Here is a 9,923-nt window from a genome sequence, read left to right as displayed (position 1 = left end):
AGCTAGGACATAGCTGATAGTTGAAACTTATATCTCTAAGCTCTGTTAAAAAATATGTTCTTTTAGAAAATCCAATTTAATCACTTCATCCTTTTTTCAGTAATTGTCTCCAAACAGAGATAGAAGTACTTTTTGATGAAGAGAACGCAGAAAACTGTTTTTGAGTACTCCCAGATCATATACCTACAATAAAAGTTTGGCTCCAAGGAGCCCAGCTCTAATTAGGAAAGGGAGCTCCTTCAGAAAGTAGCAATGAGGTGGTAACTAACATGGTATTAGTCATTAATGATTTTAGGTCTCTTTGATTTGGGTATCTGTGTTTTAGGTGCATCCAAAATTTCTTCATAGTCTGCACTCATTCCCTTTGCCCAGTGACCAACTGTGACCATTAGATCTGGATTCTGACTGTCGGGGAATCTTTCTTTTAATGTTTCACAGAGCCACAAAGTTTGCAACCACCACCATCAGCATAGAGTCCTTTGGGATTATCAGGACAAGATCTAGACAGGTGTCTCATTTCCCCACAAACAAAATATTTTGCAAAAGGAAATTCATCAACTTCAGTGTTACACATGGTTATTTCATGCTCCCTAGACCCACAGCATTAACATATTCCTGTGCCCATGTCTTGATTTTCAAGGGCAGCTAAGCAATCTGCAATTTCATGACCAGGTTTCTACAATGTAAACTCACCATTGCATTTTTGTTTGCTGCTTGTCTTTTTAATCATCTTCCTTCCCGTCAATTGTCTTTCTTTACAGCAACTGCAATTTCTTCCCTTACTTCCTGAATGTCTGTTGCTATAATCTCCCCATTGTGAACCATCTGTGAGTTGCCTTAGATATTCCATGAATCCCTTCACATATTCATTTAAGTATTCTCTTCTCTTTTCTTTTTATGTTTTGCTTAGGATGCATCATTTTTAAGGGATAGCCTGTTGATTTCAACTTGTTTATGTTTTGGTAGGTTTGGGTTTGTTCCCTCAAAGGACTGCTTCTTCACATCCTCCCATGATGTTGCATTCAAGGGTCTCTTGTTACATGTGGTAGTAACGCGTGCCCTCCGGGTCATAGTTTCATCAGAGGTACCTTAGTAATAGCTACTCTGGAGGATCCATGTGCTGAGTTTAACATTCTCATCTATTAATTTATAATTTTATCTTCTATATCATTTCTAGATCTGTTTCAATTGATTTTTCTTCTAATTATGAGTCATTTTCTTGATTCTTTATAAGCCAGATATTGCGAATTTTACCTTGTTGTATTCTGGATATTTTGATAGTCTTTAAATGTTCTTGAACTTTGGTCTGGAACATAGCTGATAGTTGGAAATTTTTATCCCTTTGAGATTTGTTTTTAGGATTTATCAGAACAGTACGGCCCTTGGTCCAGGGTTAATTTTGCCTCATTACTGAGGTATTATCCTTCTAAGTGTCCACCAGATGCCCATATATGTTTCCTTTGGCTGGTGAGATCCAAATGATTCCCAACTCTCTGTAACTACCAGTGATTGTTCTACTAACTCCTTCCCCGTGGTTCTTTTCCAGGATTGAGTCATTTTCTCACACAGAACCACTGCTCGGTGTTTAGCTGAACACTCAAGGGAAGTCCTCGGCAGGTACTTGGAATTAGATCTCTGTGCAATTATATCTCTTCCCTAGTACTCTATTGTGTGAGTTCTAGCTGCCTTGACATTCCACATTTCCTTAACTCAAAGATCTGTCCAGGTATTATATTAGTTTGTCTTTCCTGGCCTGTGGGCTGTAAACTCTCTCAGAAAGTAAACTAGAGAATCAAAGGCTCATCTCACTTGTTTCCATTCCGTCAGATTAGTCTTTTGTTGCCTATTGCTCAATGTGGAAATTGTTCTATATGTTTTTGCTCATTTTGTAAATCTTTTCAGGCAACATGCTAAATCTGATACTTCTTACTCCAGCATGACTGGAAGCCAGAGCAGAGGTACTGTTTGTTTGTTTGTTTGGGGGTGGGGGGGAACCACTGGCTTTGACTGGAGACATGGCTTTGAGAATTTTCTGGGGAGGGCTAGTTCTCTTTTGAATCTTTGTTGGAAAAGAGAACAGGCCTGGAAAATAAAAAGTAGAGCCTCTGCTATAAGCCAGGGCCACCTGTGCCTACATGCTGCAGCACAAGCTGAAACTTTAATACAGTTTCATTAGAACATTTTGCTATAATTATTTCCTGAAGTCTTAAAATTTAATCTGCAAAGAACATTTTATGGTAGGAATTCAAGTGCTTTCGCTCTCAGTCTTGTCTAACAAAGAGTATTATCCATGATACAAAGAGAATATTTCAAATAACATGGAAATCTCTTATAAATTTTTAAATGAACACTTTCTTTCAGCTTAAAACATACCAACAAAGTAAAATTACCCACTAGTTCCCTAAAACTTATCTGAATGACTCTTAATCAGTAAACTATCTGTATGTTTGTTGTTGAAAATAATAGCCTTAATTTTTTCATTAAAAAATACATAAAATTATGCATGTAAAATGATACAAGATTAATTTTATATTCAGCTTTTTGATAAGTTGCAATAAACATAACTTTAAAAATATTTTGCATGCTAAGCTTTAGGTAACTGGATTATGAAAAATACAAATGGATCCACTTGTAAAATATTTTTTGAAGTTATTAAGAGCTTGAGAAAGATTGCTTTTTACATAAAATAGCTATCTAATGATCAAATCCTTTGTGGAAACAGACAGAAGTAAATTAAGTAGACAAAGAGAAAACAAAATTAACTTTTGTAGTATTTATATACTCACAAATCTGATTATCAAACACAGCTTGTGGTGCTATAGAATGGTGGGTGGGAACACTTGTATTACTATTCAGTAAGATTCTACTGCTTGAAAACTGAGGTCCTATACAATAGAATCCTAAAACCAAATGGGAAATGGGACATTGCCCAGCAGTTCCCAATTCACTTATATGCTGTACTTCTAAAGCAAGCCCTGCTTTTTAAAACATCGTGAAGGACGTAGGTCATTGAACAAGTAGCAGTTATGTTCTCCAGGACACACATGACAGACATATTGATTAAACTTCAGAGTTTGTTTTAAAAACTCTGGCAGTTCTCTAACCCTGGCTTCTCTATATGATATCTTTAATTAAATCTCCTCACCTTCACACTCTTAAATCCAAAAGCATAAATATTACATTATTTGTTTTCATGGATTTCTTCCAGAGAGCAAATGTTTCTTTCGCACTTGGATATTGTTCTGTCTGATCTTACACTTGTCTCGTGACATGAATTCAATGTACTTTTATCAAATTTTCTTGAGCGTCTACCTCTGTGCTTGACAAAAATTAATAAGACAGGCTATATTTCCTAGAAGATGATAATGGGAAAATTTCCTTGAGTATACAGGGTTCACCATACATGATAAAGTGCTTTACCTAAATTCATTTAGTTCTCACAATTAACTGTTTTACAGATAAGTAAAGCAAGACATTAAAACATGTAAGCAACTGAAGTTATACAGCTGGTAGAAACAGAACTGAGCCTTAAATCCAGGCTGACTGACTCTTAACCCCTGTCACCCCTCCCCAGCACTAGCAGACACATACATACAAATAACTATACCACAAGGATATTTACTTTTTCAAAATACAGTAAAGGAAAGTACCGTGAAAAAACAATCAAAGATTATGTGATTCATTTCACACAGGAAGATTAAGGATCGCCTTGCAAAAGTGATAGCATTTGCGCTGAATAATAAAGGACGGGAGTATCAGGGGAGCTGAAAACAAAAGGCCTTCCAAGCCACAGGCTGATCTTGAGTTGAGTGCCTTGCTCTGTTGGTAGTTGTTGGGCTCCGTGGTGCACAAAAAAGAAAAAAAAAAAAAAATCACACTTGAGATGCTTCACAGCCAGCAGATTCATTGACATAAATAGTTTAGAGAGCCTGAAAATCTACATCTTTAATAGGCCTTCAAATTGATTAAAATGCAGTGATTTTAGGACTATCCTGAAAAATACAACCTTAATTCATTTTCATCTTCAGCTTCTAGCCTTACACATCCTCTTCCCTGCAAGCACAAGCCTCTCACCACCACTCCAAGCAGAACATTCCAAAGCCAAATGCAACCTCTAGCAGGTAGAATGCCAACCCAATACTCAGGATTCGGTATCCATTACACTCACTTCTGTTCCATCCCAAATCTTGCATTGGAAATCAAAAAGCACTAGAGTACTCTCTTATTCTCTTTCTTGTGTCTGCAACTACTCATCCAGTTTTTTCACTAGTATTAGATATAGAAAAGATCACTCGTTTGGAAAGTCTACCTATTAAGTGGATAGAAATCCTTGATTCTATATAATACCCAGAACAACATCTCCAGAACCAGAGTCCTGAACCTGTATTCTTTCTAGGGTCCCACTTACCAATGAGAGCTCTGATACGGACCTCTGAACAGGGGATTAGAATCTACGGTGCCAAATGGCATTTTGACACTAAACGTCGCCCTACCTGTATTTTCATTTCAACAGCTTCCAGAGTGCTCAACCTGGCAGCTAAGATGCCGCCAGTCATTCTGTACATGGCTATAACCTACAGCTGGCCCTGCTCCCCCTCACCACTCCACCTAGGGGGATAAGTATTACTTTTTTATTTGTTTAAATTGGGGAAAGAAAAGATAGTGGTAACCACAGGTAGAAACAACAAACCAAAGGCTACAAATGTTTTAGAATTTTCAGTAAAGCAGACAATATTTGCATCCAACAAGAAAAGCCCTTACTATACATAGATAACAAAAGTCCAAGTTCCATTATCTGCCTTTCATTTATTAAAGCCTTTTAAAATATCATATTTATACTGAACTTTCCTGACTGTGGTATAAAGTGGGGGGCAAGTAATGAGAATCAAACTAGTTATAAAAACAACTGATCCAATAGTAGGTTTGAAAAGCAAAAAGTGTAAAACTATGTTCCTTTTGAATAACATTTTGTTATAAAATTGACATGTTCACAGAATAAAAAATACAAACAAGTTCAAAGGAAATGCTCCCAATCTCACCACCTCACTACAGCCATTGTATTTTAAGTCATCATTTTCAGTCTTGTAATGTATTTGCTGAAGCTAAATGTTAGTCAAGATCAAGACTTGATTTGCCTATCAGAGGGATAGATAAATATGTATTATTTATTAAACACCAAAAAAAGACGGTTGATAAAATCTTCCAAGGCTCTTAGAATTCTCAACCACATCACAAAATTTAAAATGAAACCCAAATTGGAAAGGAAGAGCAGATTCGGGGAGAGAGAGAGCCTTACGGCTATCTTATGCTTGCATCAACTTATTGCACATAGAAATATCAGGTGCCTGTATATATGATACAGTGTATTTATTTTCCATATAACTTGGAGAAATTATCTGACAATTTACATAAGCATGTAAATTTTATTTTATTATGATTTTTGCCATACAGGAATATGTTAGAACATCTTTGTATCAAAAGATTATTCTACAACCTTCCTGCTCCAGTTGTACCCAGAGCAGCAGCAGCAGCAGCGTGACCTAGAAGTGTTTTGGATAAAGAAAAGTTCCCAGGCTTATCTCAGACCTAGTGATTCATAATTCAGTGACGTGCTGACATGGGCTCACTTTTTAAGGGGGGCCAATTTTGCACATCTCTTCCCAACTCTGCCTTTAGGGACATCACTTTGGTAGCTTCAAATCAGCTATGGGGGAGTATTTACATCATTAAAATCTCCAAATATTAATAATCAAAAATTTTTCAGGGAGATAGTGTTTTAAAACTTAACCAGCATACCAGTGTTTCACACGTACATTGAGATTTCAGGTTCATTTACTTGTGTATAACATTTTTCATGATTACATGGTAGTATATTGACAAAAAAGCTCATAATTAATTGATCTATGCTCTATTGTTGAATTCAGGGTATTTACAGTTTTCCACTATTGTACCAGTGGGAAAAAAAGACATGTATTAAATATTTTCACAGCCCCCTTTTTATCTGAGAAAAAGTTTTTAAGTGTTGTAGCTGAATTTTTATGTTAACATTTATCTTGGCGCAGGCTACAAAATTTCCTTTATCTTTCCTGCTTTGCCACTGATCTTTAAGTAATACCACAAAATTGCCAGAGAAGTTACCTATCTCTAACGCATGTGTGGCTATGAGCCGCTAATCCAAAGAACACAGTCTGTACTTTGAGCTTTTGGTTATTTCCTTTTCATTCCTGATTTTTGTTCATTGGAGATACCTTCCCCTCCCTTCCTCAGCCTTCTTCATATTCCTTTCTCTTCTTAGCCAGAGTTAATCTTACTTCAGCGTTCTGTAAATTCCCTGCAATTACGTTTGACAAGTTGAGTTTATCTACATGTGTGCATTCTTCTTGAAGAAGATCTATGGATTTCTTCATATTTCAATAATGATTTCATTTTAATTCTAGTTGAGCATTCAGGTAACAAATTCACACGGAGCCCATATCATAAAGAAATGTGTCATAGAGAAAGAAATATTAACAGAGGCCTAAAAGATATCTCTCTAAAATGCAATAATTGATTTCCTATAATAAAGGCCACTTTCAATTCTTACCCTTGCAAATGGGTCTGTTGCCGTATAATTATTTTCCTGCAGACATTTGTCACTTGGTAGCCTATGTGGCCAGCTATTAAACCCTCTGTGCAGTGGTCACTTTTCCACTGTAAGATACCTGTCTGGTAAAAATACCCATGATGGTAGAGACTCTGCTTTTTAAACAAAATTAATTTGGAAGAGCAAGAATATAAATGAAATCAAATAAACCAAAACTATAGACTATACTTGAAGACTTCAGCATGTATTTATTCAGTCTATAACAGGGCTATGTATTGTGTTCAAGTGCACTGTTGTTCATGTTTAATTTCCTTTTTTGCTCTAGGAAGAAATAAACTTTAGCAGATAGTAGCATTTTAAAAGTCAGAGGAAATGAAATAGCAATGAACTTGGCAGTCAGTCCAGAGTACGGAAGAAGGAATTATGGTAGAGAAAGAGACTGCCACAAAATATCAACGCCTTGAGCTACAGAAGAAAACAATTCTGTTTAATAAATAAGTCACACAGGGGGATTTGAAATGGTACATCAGCCTATCTCACAGGCCCTGCGCACGGACTAGATTTACTAGTCATTAATGGCTGTCAATTACTTCCTCAGCATCTAAATAAGACAATTATAGACTTTATAATCAACTGAGGGACGGAACTGGGCAACAGAAGGTAACAAATGTAGTTATTTATGTTTAATTGATTATTCATATTTTAAGTAAATTGAAATAACAAGTTTCAACAAGCTCTCATCCTGCATTAATACAAAACGTAAAGCATCTAACAAAACAAAGACATAGTACTAGGCCTTGTTTATTAACAAATAACAGAATTTGCATTTTAGCAAGATCCCCAGGCCAACCTCTATATGCCTTCAAGTTTAAAAAGTATTGCTTAAGGCCTGGCGAAGCAACAACCCAAGGCTACCTGCATCTCTGCACCACCTTGGCAGAGAAATAAGACACATGTGGAGCTGAGCTTCCGTACCTTGCACTGGTGAAACTCTAACCCAGAGACTTATTTCTAATATCATTCCTTCCGTATTTCTAATATCCTATCCTTCTCTCCTAAGGCAATCGCTGGACCACAAGATCTTTGGGGAGATGTCATTTAATGGAATTAACATTGGTGTTCACTCACCATTTTCATCCTGTAAACATCTGACGAGCACAAGCATTTGTTTATCAGTTCAACAAATATTTGTTGACTACCTACTGGGTGTCAGACAGGAGCACTATTTAAAATAGAATTAAAGCTGTTGTTTGAAATAAAATCTTCCTCCCAATTTATCTAATCAACAAGCAGTTTCAAAAATTAAGTCTGAAAAGATTTAAATTATCCAAATGTCTATATAATTGATCTTGAAAGAAATAAGAAATTAAAGAAATAGGAAGATGACAGAATAGAAATATCCTCCACTTGCCACTTTCAAGGAAAGGATCAAAGGTTGAGGCTATAAGGATTCACCCATGGATAGACAATCTCAAGGAGAACATTGTGAATCTTCAGAAAAGTGAGCAGAGACACTCAAAGTTGGGGGAGGTGCTCAAAGAGAGGCAGGGTGATCTGCTTGGCCAGACGGGGAGGTACCAGAGAGAAGTGTCTATGCAAGGGAAATGGTTAGGGGGGAGATTCCCTGGAAATCAACACAGCAGACACTGAAATCCAGCTGCAAGGGGTCTCCCCCACCACCACAGGCCTCCAAACTGATGAAGGAGCTACTTAGAGAATACACTGCAGCACTACATCAGAAAGCAGGCACACTGGTTCCCACCAACGTCTGGTCCCAGGTTGGCTCAATAGACAGCAATCTGCACTCTCAGCCCCCCAGAAGCCAGCCTGTGGAGGAATCACAGGGGCTGGCTCCACTGCAGCCTCCTCCCCCTGACCCTGCCACATCAGAGAAGGAGCAGAGAGAGTATGTGCTCTCATGCCCTCTATGCATGGGTGCTGTGCATCCTCCCAACCCACCACACCACTGCCTCCCAGGATCTAAGAAGAACAGATGCCCATGGACCTTCAGCATCTGCCAGCACCATCTTCCCTTCTTGATAACACCACCACTGTCACTTGAGTAGGACCACAGCAAATGCCATAGTCAGACCTGGACAGAAGGAGAGTCCCAGCCACCATGGCTGAGTTCCCCAGCAGGGCACCTCATGTCACCCCAGCCCTGCCAGCCACAAGTGCCCCACCACTGCTGTCTGAGGAGCCACCCCAGTGCTGTCTGTGGTCCCTCAAACCATCCCAGGACAAGCCAAGAGCCCAACCTGTCCAGGCACCTGTTAAAGTCCCATGTCTCTCATAGGTACCACACAAGGTCCTGTGATCTACAATATGTCTGGACACCCATCAAGTCCCCGCAACCCATCTGGCACTGGCTGTGGACCTACAACATGCCCAGGCACCTGTCCCGCCACTGGCTGCAGTCCTGCAACATACCACATGCCCAGGCAATTGCCAAGGTACTGCATCCTGCGTGGGCACTGGCCAAAGTCCCATGACCTGCCTAGATGCCCAGATGGTCCCACAACTCTCCAGGCCCCAGGCTCCAGCCAAGGTCACATTACCCACCTAAGTGAAGAAGGACTTGCCCAGCCTCCTGCCCAAGCTATCAGCAGCAGCCTGGGGGCCAATCCACCAATCCAAACAGACATCCCCTGGCAAAGACTTGGACTATGACAAAACTAAAGAACAGGCTGATATAAGAGCACAGGTGCACAAGAGGTTCTCAGCACATCCACCCTCCTTTCACTGGGTCAAACCTCTGGATTAAGACAAACACTAGAACTAGCTGGGGATTTCTGCTGCTCCTAAACAGGACAATTCCCAGCAAATGAAAACAGTGTCTTGCAACCCTCTCAGCACTGAGCTAAGAGAAAAGGTTTCAGGTGAGAGAAACCAGCAAAAGAATTTAAGCAACATAAAAACAAGTTACTTTAACTACAGCCAAAAAAAAAAAAAATTACAATAGATCCTTAACAATGGACTCCAACCAAAAGGAAATTGTCAATATGTCAGAAATGGAACTGAGATTATGGACAGCAAACAAGATGAATGTAATTAAAGAGACACTTAAAAGCCAAAACAAAGAAACTAAAAAAAAAAAAAAAAATTCAGGACATGAAAATCTTTCACACTAAAAAGAAACATTTCAAAGGATATAACAAAACTTAAAGAAATGAGTCATTTAGGAAATTATAAAATGCAGTGGAAAGTATCCACAATAGGACAGATCAAGCAGAAGAAAGAATCTCAGAGCTTGAAGAGGTGGCTTTCAAACTCATCTCACCCAGTCAAAGACGCAGGGAAAAAGAATAAAGAACCAACACTCAGAGAAATATGAGACCAT

General features: G+C 38.6%; 1 pseudogene; it reads right to left on the bottom strand.

Annotated features, from left to right (window-relative positions):
• Positions 1 to 275: 275 nt before the first annotated feature.
• Positions 276 to 1,071, bottom strand: LOC100963543 (annotated as a pseudogene).
• Positions 1,072 to 9,923: the final 8,852 nt, after the last annotated feature.

The sequence above is a fragment of the Otolemur garnettii genome, unplaced genomic scaffold (assembly GCF_000181295.1).
Source record: "Otolemur garnettii isolate 467f Iridium unplaced genomic scaffold, OtoGar3 scaffold00103, whole genome shotgun sequence".
In the NCBI taxonomy this organism is placed as follows: Eukaryota; Metazoa; Chordata; class Mammalia; order Primates; family Galagidae; genus Otolemur; species Otolemur garnettii.
The sequence above is the reverse complement of the archived record's forward strand: the minus strand, read 5'-3'. Positions and strand labels throughout refer to the sequence as shown.